This window comes from Cimex lectularius, unplaced genomic scaffold, assembly GCF_000648675.2.
Source record: "Cimex lectularius strain Harlan isolate CLEC.00 unplaced genomic scaffold, Clec_2.1 scaffold440, whole genome shotgun sequence".
Taxonomy (NCBI): Eukaryota; Metazoa; Arthropoda; class Insecta; order Hemiptera; family Cimicidae; genus Cimex; species Cimex lectularius.
In genome coordinates this window covers 195,172-214,953 of record NW_019394186.1, presented here as the reverse complement: position 1 = coordinate 214,953, position 19,782 = coordinate 195,172, and the positions used below count along the sequence as shown (strand labels likewise).

Genomic DNA, 19,782 nt, shown 5'->3' with positions numbered 1-19,782 from the left:
CAATATTCATGTACCGATAAAAGGCCGTTAACGAAAAAAAAAGAAATTGAAATATTTTTATCATTTTATGCCGTAATATTTTACTTATGTCTTTTTTTAGATATAAAATGTATAGTGAAAAGAAAAATATTGAAACAGTGTAATAAAATATAAATAATAATTCCTTAGATTTCGTGGTCCGATTGGCCAAATAACATCTTTCAATTAATTAATCTTTATGTAAGATATGGGGTGAGATAAAAAAATCAGTGTCGAGCGGGATTCGAACCCACGACCTTCGAGTGAATCGAAGTCGCGATAGGTCATGTGGTAGAGCAACGGCGTATTTAGCCGAAGGTCGTGGGTTCGAATCCCGCTCGTGACACTGACTTTTTTATCTCAACCAATACCTTACATAAAGATTAATTAATTGATAAATAATAATAACAATAATGTACATTTTTCATTGGTTGTCTCACTCATATATATATCAGAAAATACGAACCGATTTCCAAATATTTTCTTTCTTCTTTTCTTTTGCGCCATTAATATCGTGATGCATTCATCCTTCATTTTTCTTTTGTGTTCGTTTTTTTATCGATTCCAAAAATCATCTCTCTTTGGTTATGAGTACGAGCCCTGCTTCTCTTTACGGTGATTAATTGCATTTTTATATCCGATGTCCTTTATTGTCTGTTTCAATCAGGTCTTTTTTTTCTCTTTAATACGCTTTTTGTTATAGTTTGTATTTGATCCGAAGTGTAGGGAATGATACTTGTTTGGAGGCCAAGTCTGACTACGTCAAATATCCATTCTTCTATTAAGTATCACTTTCTTGTTTTATCCATATAAAAAAAAAGCGATACACCTAAAAAAATACAGAGAGATAGATAGAATTTGTTTTTTTTTTTGCTCATATATTAAGTATTCGCCATTACTGTTGCTTTCTGTAAACTTCATCTATATGAAATGCAATGAAAATGTACTTTATTCAATAATATGAGTTACAACAGTAAATATAAAAATAAATAAAAGCACACTACGGCTATGGTTGACAACCGTCTGCCGGAAAAAACGAGCATAAATTTTTTAAAATTATTTGTTTCAATAAACAAGCACATTATTATTCTTACTAAATTCTAACAATTTGTGCAGGGTATCTCATTAGTAACCTCTTTTATATAGGCATATGCCATTCTAGGTATGCCAATTGTTGCCACTACTCCAAAGTACAACTTCGCTAAGAAATGCAAAATACTGATACGAGAACGGGCAGAATGGGCCAAGGGAACACCACTAAAGGCAAACACCTACTGGTATACTGACGGCTCCAAAAAGGAGAAGTCTTTGGGAGCTGCGGTCTTCGGTATAAGCCCCAAGACCGAACTGACGGTAAAACTAGGCAAGTATGCTACTGTTTTCCAGTCTGAAATCATAGCGATTTATTATATGGATTGAACAATGAGCCAGGGAAAAATAAGGAATACATTCCCGGAAGATTTTCTCTGTCAACCAGGCAACTCTCAGGTCCTTAGCCTCATACGAGGCGAAGGCAAAGAGTGTTTGCATGGAGGCCCTGACGGAAGTCAGCGACACTAAAGACCTGACCCTGGCATGGATCCCTGGACATTCGGGGCATAGAGGCAACGAAAAGGTTGACATATTGGCCAAAAAGGGAGCCAACATGGACTCTCTGGGCCCAGAACCCTACTGCGGTTCTGCCACAAAAGAGGATACATCTTAAAATGGATTATTAATGAGTCCAAAACCTGGTGGAACAATACCACAGGTATGAGGCACGCGAAGAGATTCATACCAAACAAAAGAATTACTGGAAGGTAACCGCAACCGAACCAGAATTCTTGTTGGGCTCCTGATGCCACTTAAGAAAGCACAATACAACGGATAGGAGTACAATCAGAAGAAACACTGTTCAGATACTGCCAGGAAGAGGAGGAGGAGGAGAGAGTGTGGAGAGAACACATTGCATGTTTCTGCGAAGGTCTTTGTAGGTGCAGGTTCTTGCAAGCAGGACAAGAAAAACAACAAGGAAGATCCTTCACCAAGGAACCGCTGGCAAAGCTGTGGAGGCTGGTTAATAGCCTGAAGCTGGCCAGTGAGTTATAATTAAGAGAGGTGCAAAATAGACCTATCAGGTCGAGGTGTCTTGTGACCGCCTCTCTTATCCCTATCCCCAACCTCTTGGAAAAATGTTTGTTAAATATAATATTAAGTGAAATAAAACATCTTTAATATTTAAAATAAGAAATTAATTCTTTCCAGTAACTCCAGGCTTCTTTAACAAAGTTTGCTAAGTTGAAACAATGAGAATTATTTAATGAGACGATTGTATAATCTCTGACCAAGATTTGAAGGAAAATATAAAAGTTTTAAAATTCCAGCTGTACTGCCTTTAAAAATTATTACTTTTGAGTTGTGACACTTTTCTTGCATATATTGGCTCTCAGTAATTTAAATTAGTTTGTTCTAACGATAATGGCGGTAAATGAATGATAGTAAGGGTATTTTTGTGATAGTTACAGGCAGCACAGAAACCTAAAAAACGAGCATAAATATCCATTATGAAAAACATATTTGTACAGTTGATTCAACAATTCTTCTTCATAGTGTGAAATTAATATATGCTCTGATGATGACCTTTAAATAGGTCGAAACCTTGACAGTAACAACTGTATTTGCTTTTTTTCAAGACCAACCTAACGTGTCATTTTTCCTGTGAGATGACACACCCGAATACTTCAAAAACTAGATAATCAGGTTTTTTGACGTTTTGTGACATAAGTTGAAAAATTTTCTTCTGGGTGTGCATTATGGGCTCGAGTGACGAATATTTTATAAAAGCACTCGCTACCTGAGGTTAATTTCCTTTTTGTTTTTCCCCGAAATGTAACTTTCTTGACATAAGAAGTTTTCTTTTATGCATGTCTTATCAAATAATATTATTAGTTACTTTTAGAATCGCTTTTCCGTTTTTATTCTTCTAGTTCGATTACCAAGTTTTCATAAGCGATAGGAAAAAGGCTTGATAATGTTGCAAAGCAGGAACGATTCAGATACGCCTTTAACCACAAGAACAACTAGGTGGACCGGAAAATCAGAGTCACTCTGACATACAATCATTTCATCATTAAACAGTTTTATATGATTACTAAATCAATCAATCCTGCAATCATAAAATCATTAAAATGAATATAGAGTAATCAGGTTTGTAGTAAATAGCTGTTTTTATGACTTATTGCTGTTATCCTTCTTTCTGTAATTAAATCGAATCCTTTATCTATTATTTTGCATCGTGATTTGAAAGGTGAATAAGGGAAAGTTCCATAAAATGGGCGTGGCGAAGTTCTTTCCAGGGGTAAAACTTAAAAGATATTTTTTGCCGACCCGCACGACGTGTGTGAGTAGCGGGTCGGGTCGAAGAAGGAAGCTTTATGAAAAGGGGGCTGTGTTGCTGACTGTGGGGGGGACTTAGCATCTGAGCTCGACTTAAACCCCTTTATAAATGGCCCTTGCTACGTTTAGTAACTTCGTAAACTGCCACCATCAAGTCCGGCCAAATGTTTAAAGTACAATTTCGCTGACAATTCGTCGGTATGGATATTAGGATTCCCCGATCACTCGGTGGAAACGGCAAATTTAGAAATAGCGATTTTCTTGATTGATAAAGTTTCCCCCCCCAGTTTACTGTCTGAATTGCGGTGTGTTAACGTTAAGGATAGTATGAATGGTATTGGTAAAACCTGATAATTTCTTGTAAAATTCCTTTATTTTTAAATTTTAAATATAAACTTAAATAATCTTTTAATTACAGCCACTCTAAATTGAATGTGAAGATCTTGGATTTCGTGGAATGCACTATCAGGGTATGTAAAATTGTACTGTTGGATTGTAAAACCAATTACCTAATTATTAAGTTGATCGTTCAGCCTTCTTTTTTCCAATTTCCTTTTCAAATGACATTGATTATTTTGCATTTGCAAAAAATAAAATTGTATTGATGAACTTTACGTTGTTGTGACCAAGCAGAACGCAACTAAAACTGAATTAGACTTATATAGGGAATATTAAGGAGTGAGCAGGAAATGAGGAGAGAGAGGGAGAGAGAGAGAGAGAGAGAGAGAGAGAGGGAGAGATAGAGATAGAGATAGAGATAGAGATAGAGAGATAGATAGATAGATAGATAGATAGATAGATAGATAGATAGATAGATAGATAGTGAGAGAGAGAGAGAGAGAGAGAGAGAGAGAGAGAGAGAGAGAGAGAGAGAGAGAGAGAAGGTCATGTTTCGCAATTTTTTATGATTACGTATTTTCTTCATTAGGTTTTTTGTTAGTAAAAAATGTTCATTTTATAAGTGCAATATGGGGAAAAAGTGAGTGTGTGTGTGTGTGTGAGAGAGAGAGAGAGAGAGAGAGAGAGAGAGAGAGAGAGAGAGGGAGAGAGAAAGAGAGAAGGTCATGTTTCGCAATTTTTTATGATTACGTATTTTCTTCATTAGGTTTTTTGTTAAGAAAAGATGTACATTTTATTAGTGCAATATGGGCATTGATAAAGAAAGGGAGTCTTGGAAGGTGAGAGAAAATATGAGAATTAATGAGAGAGAGAATGAGAGAGAGAGAGAGTGAGAGAGAGAGAGAGAGAGAGAGAGAGAGAGAGAGTGAGAGAGGTAAACTGATATATAGGTAGATAAACGAAACAAACAGCATATAGTTATATGGTTCGGGATGGTTAGTTAAATAATTGGATAGAGTGATAAAGAAAGAAAAGATAGAAAGGGAGAGAAAGAGAAAAGATAAGAGAAAGACAGACAGAGAGAGTGAGTGTGAGCGAGGGAGTGAAAGAGAGACAGAGAGTGCGTGAGAGAGGTAGAGATAGAGAAATAAACTGACACATTGGTGCTGAAAGATATAGACGGATAGATAGATGAATAGAGCGATAGAAAGAAATATATGTAGAGGTAGAGAGAGAAAGCGGAGAGCAAGAGGAGGTTAAACTGACATGTAGGTAGTAACAAAAGATAAAAAAATGGCGGAGATTAATCTATAACTTGGCATATTGATCATATACATAGATAAGTGTTAACATTTTTCTCAAGCTTCGTTATAATATATACGTGTAATTGTGAATAAATCACTAGGCGATTAGTATTTCAACAAAACCATTTATTTCAACAGGAAGTCGGGGATTAAGTTAAAAGGATAAAACCATATAACATTGATCGCTCGAGTTGGCGTCCTTAATATGCAGCCATAAATCTTCCAAAGGGCCCAACTCGCCTCGGGCTGCCTCGCTAAAATCTCGGTTTCTTTTTTAGTAAAACCTGGAGAGGTTTTAATTAAAGGGAGAACGAAAGAAGGCTATATATATAAATTTTTAATACATATAAGGTCTAATACATCTAGGTCGTCAGTGTTCACGGACGTTCGATACGGAAAATTGTTATATTTAGAATTCGTACAGATAGATAAATAATATGGCTAAATCTTCGCTTGGAGTAATTATGTTGCTTTTTGATCTTGAGGAAAGTAGAAGGATTTTGTATAAGTTCATTTAGGCGGAAATACGCTTTGTACATTTTACAATCGACAAAATACATTGTTCTAAAGGTGTTTTATTTAATTTATCTCATTATTTGTTTAATAAATAAATAGAAACAGACGGTTTAGGTAGAAACTCACGTTTACGGTTAGAATTATAAATTAAGTGAGGAAAAGTGTTTACAACACAATTCAGCTTTGGCTTATTCTTGTTTGCTACTATTCAGCTATATTTAATGAGTTATGATTTTCCTTGCGGTTAGAAACCTTTCCACTGTCAGGCAATCACAGTAGCAAATAATAATATATACTGAGGTTTCCTTTATTTCGTTATATTATTGTATTTATTTACAGTCCAATCCGGTCAGGTACCCTAGCAAAGGAGAGATGTTCCTATCTTTACTCATGGATGTTGAGACCCGTGAGGATCTTCAACATCCAAACATCCCCGAGTGGACTTCTCAGACGCCCAGTGTTCTCGAAGACATTTACATGCATGAATTTGGATGTGCATTTGGATGCACATTCCTTGGCTAGAGAGGTGGTGCAATGTAGTACTGCAGGCTGGGATCTGCATACTCCGGAGGTATTATGTAGACTGGGAGCAGCAGAAACATGACTGTGTAATTGTTGCCAGGAGGAAGAAAAACCAAAGAATTTCATCTGTTCTTGGCATGGGCTTCAGGACATTCGGGGCATTGATGCAACGAAAGGTTAACATCTTGGCCTAAAAGAGAGCCAACATGGACTCTCTGGGCCCAGAACCCTACTGCGGCCTAGCAGCCTGCCACAATAGAGAATAATTTTTAAAATGGATCCTTAATTAGTCCAAAACCTGGTGGAACAATACGACAGGTATGAGGATCTTTAACGTCCGGACTTATCACCGTAGGGACTTCTCAGACGCCCAATTTTCTCAAGGAGAACACTAGGAAGATTTTACATGCATGGACTTATCACATACCTTGGCTAGTGAGGTGGTGCAATGCTAACCAAGTTCAGAACTGCCCTAAAAAGTGCACATACATACAAGCCTTAAAAAAGCCAGTTTTGAGGTTTTCACCAACTACGGAAAAAAAGAGATCTGGCTCCCGTTGGCCGGTACTCTACAGCTAACGTACAATTTTTTTGCAAATCACGACCACTACGAATCCAACCTCCCTCAATTAGTAGAGCCTCTTGGATGGTCTACTCCCGTGGTTCAGTATTATTTTTAAGGTGGGACTGATCGCCCACCCAGGAGTTTGTACGAACCCCCTACTGATGCACCCGTTGCCTGAGAGGTGCGGGTTCAGTAACCCAGGAAGGCTCTGCCAAAGCAGAGGGGGTAAGGAAGAGAAAGGAAAGTTACGAAAGGAAGGGTATAGGAAGGAATTTGCCTCCATCAATGTTTACTCCCAGGCACCAGGATTGATGGTCAGACTTTGCCTGAGCCCACAAGGAAGGTATCCCTGTGGGTAGAAAGCATAGGACAGTGAAGCAACACAACAAATCAATCGTTACAATATAAATTATTAAAAAAATATATAAAAATAAAAAGCAAAGAAGAGCCAACACTTAAAACAAACAAATCAACATTATAATCAACTTTATAAATAGATCTATTAGGTTTCGTGGTCCGATTGACCAAATAAATTATTTTCAATAAATTATTTTTTAATTAAGGTTTTGGTTGAGATAAAAATGTCAGCGTCACGAGCGGGATTCGAACCCACGATCTTCGGCTAAATACGCCGCTGCTCTACCTCCAGAGCTATCGTGACCTCGATCCACTCGGACATCAACTCCCCATCTCAAGGAGGGGAGGGAAAACTCATAAGGTGCGGTTGATATCTTGGGACACAAAGACATATAGGATCTAAACCTATACTTGGATGACATAAACAAACACAGACTCTTCCATCTCAGAAAGGAATGGCACACTTTTGTAACTGAATTGTATATTTTTAACAGTAAACATGACGTTTCTACCTAAAACGTCGGTTCCGGGTTTTTGATGAAATTTGAAAATGAGTTTCGATTAAATTGATTCATCTTTGTAAAATATACGTGGTATCCTTTTCTTGATGTTTATTATTGCCAATTCGCTAATAATTTTGAATGTTTTTAATAATTGACTCGACTCACTGCCGTTGTTTATTGGCCGTTGCTGATTATCTTTGTATTCAGCCCGTTTCCTTTTGAATCATAGGTTTGCCCGTTTTAGATTTTTTTTGGCGAATTACCAAGTGAATCCTTTGATGACCGAAAAAAACCAACTGGATACAATTAGTTAAAAATATTTACAGGCATTTTTCCTTAGAGAGTGGATTAATAAGCAGTATTATAATGACCGTTTTTATGCTTTTAAAGTGTCCGTACACTTTGATTTTATCAACTAATTAATGCAAAGCAGAAGCAGGATAGAAAAGCGACAAGGATTAATTTGTTGATTGGTTATGATTTTTATCGTGAAAAGTTAAGCCCCTTGGACTTTTCTATCGCTTTATATTTTTCCCTACTAAGAAACATGGGGATGTAATGTACGTACACATAGTACTCAGCAAGAAATAGAGAGAAAAAAAGAGATGGACGTAGATAAATGGAAATGAGAATAAATTGACAGATAGATTGCGGATGCAAAACATTGATTAATTTATTTTATTTTATCTCGCAAAGTTAGGCCTTTTGTCTTCTGATCGTTCTACCACCTAAGATGAATGATTCATTTCATAATATATACTTTTATGTAGGATTCTATTTTTTACAAATAGTAATTATAGACATACAAATTTTACAACAACGAATTATATATATACACTAAAAGGATGTGGAAAGAGAGAGAAAGAAAGAGAGAGAGAGAGAGAGAGAGAGAGAGAGAGAGAGAGAGAGAGAGAGAGAGAGAGAGAGAGAGAGAGAGCGAAAGGGAGAGGAAGATGGATGGAGGGATAGATAGATATACAAATAAACAGATGGAGATGGATGGATGACTAGATAGATTAGATATATAGATAGATAGATCGACAGAGAGAACAGCGTTAGGAGAGAGGCGAGAGAGAGAGAGAGAGAGAGAGAGAGGAAGAGACACAGAGAGGGAGAGAGAGTGAGAGAGAGTGAGAGAGAAACTGACATATATGTTGATAACTAATAGACAAAAAGAAGAAAGAGGAGAGAGTCAGAAGGAGTAGGAGAAGAAGAGATAGGGAGGGAAATCGATAGCTGGATGGATAGATGGAAACCTATGTAATTCGATAAATACATCAATTGAAAGACACATAGCTAGATGGAAAAAGAGAGAGAGAGAAAGAGAGAGAGAAAGAGAGAGAGAGAAAAAGAGTGAGAGAGAGAGAGAGAGAGAGAGAGAGAGAGAATGAGGAAGGGAAGGAGAAGGAGAGACAGCGCGAGAAAGGTGAAAAAGAAATAGAGGAAACAGTTGGGAAAAGTATTATTAGAAAAAAGGTACGAAGGTACGGGGTGTGCAAAACGAATGTCCCTAGTCAGTCTGTCGGAGTAGTTCAGTGACTGTGTCCTCCAAAAAAAGAAGAGGCCGGCAGTACTAAACGGGATGTAAAATAATGGAAAGACCGTAAATTATGGCGTGATTGAAACGGTAGCATGTAGGTTCTTTTAGTGCTGTTCAGTTGAGTTGTAAGTTATCCTAATTGGAAGGAATGTGCTTATATTTATCTGTTGCTTTTGGTGTCCGAGACGGTGCAGACTCGAGCCTAATGATTTTGGCGATCGGATGATTCATTTAGGAGCTTTGCCAACTTTTTACTTTTCTTTTCATCATAAATAGCACTAACACGGTAGAATATATTGTAATATTAGAAATAGACGCTGTATATGTACAATGTGAAAAAATAATATATCATAGTTATATTTTTCTCTTGTGCGAACTTGATATATTATGGGAATTTTTTTCATATGAGATTATTAAATAGTTTCTGTCTCGTTTTGGAAGGACGATTTCAAATGGTTCCCGACCCTTCTAAAACGTGCCGACTCTTTCCACCTCGGGGGTAATAAATGCAGCGTCGTTTATTTTTCCCGGAAGAATACTAATGTACGCTGCCGTGACAACATTTGCGGCCGGCTAATTTGACAGTGTCGGCGATCGAATGAAAATCGCATCAAACAAATGGAGATTTGGACGGGATCCAGTTCTTGCCCGGCCGTAAAATCGGAGCGAGGTGTTCAATTAATGCAATCTACACGTGTGCCAAAGCGTATTTTATATACGGTTGAAATGCTTGCGTCACTTCTTTGGCGTAACAGCGGGCTTCTGCGTCAACAAACGACCCAATAATACACAATACCTACTACGTCTGGATTGTATTTTCAACCGCGGTGAATCATAGACTCACCTATTTATTGATATGTATTAAGAAACAGCAAAACAAATTGTTTAATCAGAATTTGTTGGAAAATAGATATTAAAGTTGAAAATGTTATGGCTTGTAAAATACAAATTAATTTTTTTTTGTTCAACGTTTTACAACATATCTATTTATTTTTCAACTGGCCAAAACACAATAAAAAATGTTCTGAGCCATCTTATAAAGCATCCAGGATTTTTGTACACACAATATATTTATGTTTTAATCTATCTATTTATCTTTGTCTTATCTGTCTATCTACTTTTCTGTGTATCTAACTAGCTATCTAACGCTCCATCTCTCTTTATGTTTATCACTTTATCTATCTGTCTATCTGCCTATCTACCGACCCACCAATCTATCGATCTATCTCTCACACTCTCTATCTATCTATTTATCCTATTTATCTATCCATTTATCTAACTCTATTATATCTAACTTTCTACCTATCTATCTATATATCCATCTATCTATCTGTTTATCAATCAATTAATCTCTCTATCTGTCTATCTAACACTATAGCTATCTATCTCTCTATGTACGTACCTATCATTCTATCTATCTTTTGGTCTGCCTATCTATATATCTATCTATCACTCTCTCTATCTATCTATTTATATTATCTATCTATCCATCTATCTAACTCTATATCTATTTAACACGCTCTCTACCTATTTATCGGATCTATCTATCCATCCATCCATCCATCCATCCATCCATCCATCCATCCATCCATCAATCAATCAATCAATCAATCAATCAATCAATCAATCGATCGATCGATCGATCGATCAATCAATCAATCAATCAATCAATCAACCAACCAACCAATCAACCAACCAACCAACCAACCAATCAATCAATCTTTTTGCCTATCTAACTATATATCCTACAGATATCTATCTCTCTGTCTACCTACTTATCAATCTATCTATCTTTTTGTCTGCCTATCTATATATCTATCTATCACGCTCTCTATCCATTTATCGTATCTATGTGTCCAGCTATCTGTCTTTCTACCTACCTAACTATATATCCATTTATCTATCTGTTTATCAATCAATCAATCTATCTATCTATTTATCTAACTCTATATCTATCTATCTACATATCAATCTATCTATCTTTCTGTCTGCCTATCTATATATCTATCTATCTCTCTATGACTCTCTCTATATATCTATTTATCTTATCTATCTATCCATCTATCTAACTGTATATCTATCTATCACGCTCTCTATCCATTTATCGTATATATGTGTCCAGCTATCTATCTTTCTACCTACCTAACTATATATCCATTTATCTATCTGTTTATCAATCAATCAATCTATCTATCTATTTATCTAACTCTATATCTATCTATATAGATCTATCTATCTTTCTGTCTGCCTATCTTTATATCTATATATCTATCTATCACTCTCTCTATATATCTATTTATCTTATCTATCTATCCATCTATCTAACCCTATATCTATCTATCACGCTTTCTATCCATTTATCGTATCTATGTGTCCAGCTATCTATCTATTTTTCTACCTTCCTATATATATATCTGTGTATCAATCAATTAATCTATCTATCTTTCTGTCCGCCTATCTTTATATCTATATTTCTATCTATCACTCTCTCTCTATCTATCTATTTATATTATCTATCTATCCATCTATCTAACTCTATATCTATTTAACACGCACCTATTTATCGGATCAATCAATCAATCAATCAATCAATCAATCAATCAATCAATCAATCAATCAATCAATCAATCAATCAATCAATCAATCAATCTTTTTGCCTATCTATCTACTTATATATCCATCTCTCTATTTCTCTTCTATCTTCTATCGATCAATCTATCTATCTCTATCTGCTTATCTATATATAAATGTATATGTCATTCTTTCTATCTATCAATTTATCCTACCTACCTATCTATCTATCAATCTAACTCTATATCCATCCATCTATTATATTAAATATCTATCACGCTCTCTATCTATCTATTTAAGCTATATATCTATACATTTATGTATATATCTTTCTATCAAAGAATCTATCTTTCTGTCTTACTACGACATTATCTCTCTCTATCAACCTACCTGTCAATCTATCTGTCTTTACGTTTATTTATCTGTACGTCTATCTATCTACCAATCTATTTATGTATAACAGTTTCTATCAATCTATTTGTCCAATCTGTCTATCCCACTTGCGGTTTATATTTATCTGTTTTTCATTCCATATTACCTTGTCTTTCATTATTAATTTATCGTTTTTTCCATCTATTAAGTTCATCTCCTTGGCTCAGTCACCCATACTTTCTCTCCCTCCCTCATTTTTTATTACACATACACGCACAAATTACTAACAGAATTTAACGCAGATTTTGTTTTTTCATACATTCTTTTGATTTTATTATTATTTAAATTAAAGTTAATTATTTTAAGATAATATTTATAAAATAATAATAATAATTTTATTTCAAAACTCTGTAAATAAAATGTATGCAAATATTTAAAACCGATGTGAAATTTGAGGGGAGCTAGGTGGAAAAATAAATTCCCTATCGCAAGGGGTGCTTGTGATAGGAAAAAAGAACACTCTCTCTCTCTCACTCTCTCTCTCTCTCTCTCTCTCTCTCTCTATCTATCTATCTATCTATTTGTCTGTCTATCTATCTACTTATTTATGTATCAAATTATCTATATACGTTCATGTTTTGTTCTCATCTCTTACTTAAGTGTAACCTTTATAAGTGTTGAAAGAATTTGCAGTAATTTTGTATTTGTACAATTAAGTTTTGTATTTTTTCAGAAAAAACGATTAAGTACGTAATTATTAATCAAGTTTATACAAATATACCAGTCTTCATAGTAGTGTTTCATATTTAATCGTAAATTTTGTAAAACGAACTATATTTAAAAATAAATAAGTGTAAAGACGAGAGGAATCTGCAGAAAAATATTTAATATAAAATGTATTATTGGAGTTAAGTTGTAGAAAGGTGTGAAAGACCTCACTTTGCGTGAGAAAATAAATAAATGTTCTTCACCCTCAATCTATCATTCTTTCTATCTCTCTATATGTCCATTTCTCAATCTTTCTCTATCTTTCTCTATCTTTCGCTAACTGTATTTCTACATTTTCTTCTTTTCGGGCATTCCATTTTTTCCACAAACGCTCTTTTGTTTGATGTATTAGAAACAATTCTTTTCTCTCATACAAGGGTCTTGTTGTTTAAATTACCACTTGTTCACTAATTTCATTTTTATAGATTGGTATTATTATCCTTCACAAAACAGGTTAGGTAAAACGCCTAATGACAACGCATGAACCCGAAATGCGTCTTGCCACGAACCAAGAGCTAAGAACCGCAGATATGATCGGTAATAATCTAACTGCTTGTTCGCCGGCTCGGAAACGTCTAAACAATTTATCCGCTTCTTAGATGTGTTGCTAGATTTAGATAAGAAATTTGACGATGTTTATTGATTAAATAATAAATACAAGAAACAACCAATTGTCCTGAAAGTTTATTTTTAGTATTTGAAATATTTTATCCAGTTTTATTTAAAGATATTTAAGACGAAAAAGTTAGTGTCACTAGCGGGATTCGAACCCACGATTTTCGGCTTAATATGCCGCTACTCTACCACTTGAGCTATCGCGACTTCGATCCGAGAATCAAATAGATTACACGACATTTGATAAATGGCAAAATGGAGGGAAAATTCAAAAGGTGGGGTTGAGATGGGAAGGTAGTGTCCGAGTCACGGAGGCTCAAGTGGTAGAGCAGCGGCGTATCTAGCCGAAGATCGTTGGTTCGAATCCCTCTCCTGCCATTAACTTTTTTTCATCTCAACTAAAAACCTTAATTAATTGTAATGTACTAATTGGTGCAGCGGACCACGAAAATAGTGAACTTGCAGATATAATTATGACACATCTATTAAACACAGTTATACCACAACTTATGTTGACAGCAGTTCCCACAAATCAAATTCAAACTATATTAGATACATTTGTCGTCGAGAATCCAATCAGATTAAACGACATTTGAAAAATGGCAAAAAGGAGGGAAAACTCAAAAGGTGGGGTTGAGATGGGAAGTTGGTGTGCGAGTGGATCGAGGTCACGATAGCTAAAGTGGTAGAGCAACGGCGTATCTAGCCGAAGATCGTGGGTTCGAATCCCTCTCGTGCCATTGACTTTTTTATCTCAACTAAAAACCATAATTAATCGTAATATATTAATTGGTCACGCGGACCACGAAATTAGTGAATATATTAGATACATTTAACAGCTTTCACCCTACAATTTACACATGAAATCGAAGACAAAACAATACCATTTTTAGGTACACTCATAATAAAACAACCAGATGACACATTAACCACAGATTTACATCAAAAACCAAAAAACACAGATCGCTACCTCAACTTTACATCTCACCATCCTCTTCATACAATAATAAACACAGCCAATGGGCTACTTAACAGAATTATTACCCTAAGCCATGAAATATTTCACCGCAAGAACATAACGGTATACAAACATATCCTCCATAACAATCACTGCTCTAAACACATAATTAATAGAATGACCAACAACTATAATTCAACACTAACACCATCCACTAGTACTAATTTACATCAAATCTATCAAATACAAACATTTCACACAACCAACATACATTTCCAGACCAATCATTCACGGCCTGTCACAGAAATTAAACACATTTCTCTCGTTGAGATGAAAAAAAGTTAATGGCACGAGAAAAATGGCAAAAGGAGGGAAAACTCATAATTTGGGGTTGAGATGGGGAGTTGATGTCCGAGTGGATCGAGGTCACGGTAGCTCAAGTGGTAGAGCAGCGGCGTATCAAGCCGAAGATCGTGGGTTCGAATCCCGCTCGTGACATTGACTTTTTTGTCTCAACTAAAAACCTTAATTAATTGTTTTAAGAATACTACAAACTACGCCTGTCGATTAAATAAAACATTTACAATATAATCACATCGACTAAAAAAATAAAATATATATTAATCATAGTTTAAACTAATAGGTCGAATGTAATGAACCTCATGCGGCGTGGTTCGAATCCCGCTCCTGACACTGACTTTTTTATCTCAACTAAAAACCTTAATTAATTGAAAGTATTTTTTAGACTTGATGGGTATGGGTCTGCGAGTCGATAAATTCGTTTATGGGTCCATCTTCAACAAACCCGCTAAAACGGACCCAACATGAAACCCAATGCTAGTTCAACATGAGTATTTTATTTTTTCATCATCGTTTTAGACTTTTTAAGTCAACATATGATGAAAAATCAACGTGAAAATAGTATACTTTTGAAAAGATATACTGATCCTTCCATGGCGGCAAAATCTTTATAGTATTAAATATTTTTTAAGTTTTGGAAATTTAAATTATGCCTTTCGAACCGGATAAAAAATATAAATATTTAATCAAAAAGTTTTGTACTTGCTTTTGTACATTGAGGAAATTAATTTTTACGCGTGACATTAGGCTTCGTGATCATCTCTTTCCGTCTGTTCAAAAATTCTTCTATTTCTTTTTTACCACAAGTTAAATGAATTTCTCGCCAGGCTGTATAATTAAAATCATCCCTTTCTTCTCTTCTTCAGCTGTCAAACGGATTTAATTCAACTTAGAAACTTAATCAAGAAGTCGGCACGATTAGAAATGTTAAAATTAAACTTATTGAACACGTTTAATTAACAGATGCCACATTCGTTTAAATGAAACTCGACACTTTTTCACGGGATAACTTTAGAACAGAACCATTAATCACCATACCAGACAAAACATGCTTATATAACTTGAAAAAACGCTTACCCGAATTTACTTTTTTATAATTGATTGAATATTTAAAACATATTGTCAGAAATGCACAATGGAATAAATTACTTCTTATTGTAACCGACGACAATTTGTAAAAAGTACGTGACTAAGGAAAATTATATATTTAAACATCAATAATCTAGTGGTTTTTTTTTTCATGCACACTGAAAGACCCTTTCGCATACTTATTGCACAATAACGAGAGCTTAGTCCAAGCTAGGATCAATGTTGCGCGTCTTTGTTGGTAACAGCCCCGGTTCAATGTTGCGCGTCTGTTCGGGGGCTGCCCCGCAACAGTAAAGCGGGGCGCACACCCGATGCAACACTACCCGATGCTAATCCAAAGCTCTATTTTCCATTAGATTGTATTACCCCCGTGCACATCTGCCCGATGCCACGCAACGCTACCCTATTCTACATTATGCGATCCCCTCTGCCCAGATTTTCGTCGGGTAGCATCGAGTACAATCGAAGACAAAAGAACCAGACACTCATAGTTTTATTTCAAACTATATGTATATTGTCGTTATATTAATCACTACATTCTTATTTTAATATAAATGAGATCAAAAATTCATGAGTTTTTATAATTTTTTTAAATTATGATGGTTAGGCAGAAATTTATCAAACACCAGAATAACTTTATTTAAAACAATTAAATTTAACTAACAATTTATTACATGGTTGTGTTCATAAAATTTAATTAGCAATTTATTACATGGTTTTGCTCATAAAATTACACCATTTTCGTCGAATAGCGTCAGAACCGGACACTCATATTTTTGTAGTTTATTTCACTGTATGTATTATTGTCGTTACATTAATCACAACATTCTTATTTTAATATAAACCAAATTAAACGAGATCAAAAATTCATGAGTTTTTATTAAAAATTTTTTAATTATGATGGTTAAGCAGAAAATTTATCGAATCACCGGAATAATTTTATTTAAAACAATTAATTTTAACTAACAATTTATTACATGGTTGTGCTCATAAAATTTAACTAACAATTTATTACATGTTTGAGCTCATAAAATTTAACTAAGAATTTATTACATGTTTGAGCTCATAAAATTTAACCAACAATTTATTGCATGTTTGAGCTCATAAAATTTAACTAACAATTTATTACATATTTGATCTCATAAAATTTAACCAAGAATTTATTACATGTTTGGGCTCATAAAATTTAACTAAGAATTTATTACATGTTTGAGCTCATAAAATTTAACTAACAATTTATTAAATGGTTAGGTTCAAAATAATGCATTAAGAACAAAAGAGGCGTTGCGATGGCGATACTCGCTGTGTGACTGTACGTGGCGTGCGCTTGTCGTCGCACAGATGTGCACACCCTGCCAAAGCGAGACGAGGCGTCGGGTAGCATCGGGCAACGTTGCGTAGCGTTGCATCGGAAAAGTGTGTTTTACACTAAAGATGCAGTTCGGAACTGGAAGAGAAAGGTAATAAGATAAAGAGAAAGTAAAGAATGAGAAAGAAAAGAGCGAGACAAAATACATAAAGATAGAGATAATAGAAAAACTAGGTAAATAGATATGTAGTAAGGAAAACACAGTAATAGATAGTACAAAATAAGAAATAAAAATTAAACAAAATATATAAATTTAAACAAAAGCTAACTGTTCTTACATTTCTAGAAAAAGTAATATGAAGGAATTTACAACCGGTACAGACCCAAAATGAATAAATTACACAAGGAACAACAGTGCAATCTGATTAGAAAGGTCTTTAATTTAGAGCCAAAGTTTCGCCTTTGCAAAATCAACTTTTAGCCGTTAGAAGATTTATTTTATACTATTATTTAATTTCGCATATATTTTATGATATTGAACTTTTAATTCGGTTTTATGGTTTTGGTCAGCTCTAACGTGTTAAATTTATTTTTGCAAACTTATCCGGTGCGGAAATATTTTTTATAGTTTGCGGCGATTAACTTCTTTTTAGCTTTATATCCCAGAAAGGAGATAACTACCAAACGTTCTTGGAAAAAGAGCTCCAAAGTGCTGAAAAAGGCCTTGTGAAATATATTTTTTTCAAATGTATCCAGTGCGGAAACATTTTTTATAGTTCAGTGCTTTTTACTTCTTTTTTAGCTTTATATCCCAGAAAGGAGATTTAATAACTACCAAATGTTCTTGGAAAAAAGCTCCGAAGAGCTGAAAAAGATCTAGGTAAATATATATATTTTTTAATTTGTCCTATAGTGAAATATTTTTTATAGTTCACTGCTATTTACTTCCTTTTTAGCTTTATATCCCAGAAAGGAGATTTAATAACTACCAAATGTTCTTGGAAAAAAGCTCCGAAGAGCTGAAAAAGACCTAGTTAAATATATTTTTTTTAAATTTGTCCTATAGTGAAATATTTTTTATAGTTCACTGTTATTTACTTCTTTTTTAGCTTTATATCCCAGAAAGGAGATATAATAAGTACCAAATGTTCTTGGAAAAAAGCTCCGAAAAGCTGAAAAAGACCTAGTTAAATATATTTTTTTTAATTTGTCCTATAGTGAAATATTTTTTATAGTTCACTGCTATTTACTTCTTTTTTAGTTTTATATCCCAGAAAGGAGATTTAATAACTACCAAATGTTCTTGGAAAAAAGCTCCGAAGAGCTGAAAAAGATCTAGGTAAATATATATTTTTTTTAATTTGTCATATAGTGAAATATTTTTTATAGTTCACTGCCATTTACTTCTTTTTTAGCTTTATATCCCAGAAAGGAGATTTAATAACTACCAAATGTTCTTGGAAAAAAGCTCGGAAGAGCTGAAAAAGACCTAGGTAAATATATATTTTTTTAAAATTTGTCCTATAGTGAAATATTTTTTATAGTTCACTGCTATTTACTTCTTTTTTAGCCTTATATCCCAGAAAGGAGATATAATAACTACCAAATGTTCTTGGAAAAAGCTCCAAAGAGATGAAAATGTCCAAACAAAAATTAAATAAATTTAGCACGAAAAATCGCTGCAAAATACGCTATAAAATACAAATTCTTAATGGAAGTTCGATATAGGCTTTTAATTTTTAATGTAGCCTCATTTTTCTAGAAAGAATGATCGTCAATATGGAGGCCATACCTAGGCAATTATTGATTTTTATAGTTTCCATTAAATTTTGTGGCAGTGTTTTTTTATATAATATTACGTGGTATATACAGATTAAACTACATTATAATAATGTATTGCATATTAGAGAAAATATTTTAGGAATTTTATTAAAAAATTCTATAACTTTTGCATCTTTATTATGAATGATACTGAGACGATTAAGTTGTAAATTAGTAATCATTTACGAATGTTCGAGCTGACTGTGTCCAAACAACAGACACATCTGGGCCTTTAAGCGTCAGAGGAATCTTGGCAACGACAGACAGGCCCAGGTCTCTTGTTTTTTACCTGATGTTAACTTTCAAACAGGCCTGGTTTTATTGCTTCTCAACCCTGTCTTTGACTGTAAATCAATGTTTATAACTCAGAAAACCTTTCTCAGTGTTTTATCGCTTACCCTTGGTTTCATCAATGGCCAGAGGTGTAGCGTACAACTTATTTCCGTTGATAGTGTTTCTTGTGCCAAATGTGTTTATATAAAAGTAGTCAGGCCGTTGATATTTTTTTATATATCATGATGTGAAAGTTTTGTTATTTAATGAAAAACGTAAAGTCGATAGAAAATTCTGACTAACCAATGGAACTTTTCCAAGGTGATACAAATTAATAAAAGATATAGTTTTTGAACAATTCTGCCGTGAAATCATACTCGAGGAAGGACGAGGAGAATTCCAAAATAGGAATGTGACTCAATGAGCGAACAGGTGCGATCTCAATAATAAAAACGACTTGGCTTCGGAGACATAATGGGCGATTAATTTTAAAACTCGAGCGACATAAATAGCATCGACCATCGACACATCGTTTTCATATTCGAGTCCAACCGGCCCGACATTTGCGTCAACGAGGAGCTGTGTGGCGTTATGTGGGGCTTCACGA

At 34.5% G+C, this 19,782-nt stretch overlaps 2 long non-coding RNA genes across 2 annotated transcripts; both read left to right on the top strand.

Annotated features, from left to right (window-relative positions):
* The first annotated feature begins 3,819 nt into the window (after positions 1–3,819).
* LOC112128208 lies at positions 3,820–18,105 on the top strand. Its single transcript, XR_002910894.1, has 3 exons — positions 3,820–3,863; positions 17,884–17,961; positions 18,038–18,105. It is a non-coding gene; the product is annotated as an uncharacterized LOC112128208 (long non-coding RNA).
* Positions 18,106–18,341: 236 nt separating this feature from the next.
* LOC106673750 lies at positions 18,342–18,872 on the top strand. Its single transcript, XR_001341424.2, has 3 exons — positions 18,342–18,420; positions 18,497–18,574; positions 18,652–18,872. It is a non-coding gene; the product is annotated as an uncharacterized LOC106673750 (long non-coding RNA).
* The last annotated feature ends 910 nt before the right edge of the window (positions 18,873–19,782 follow it).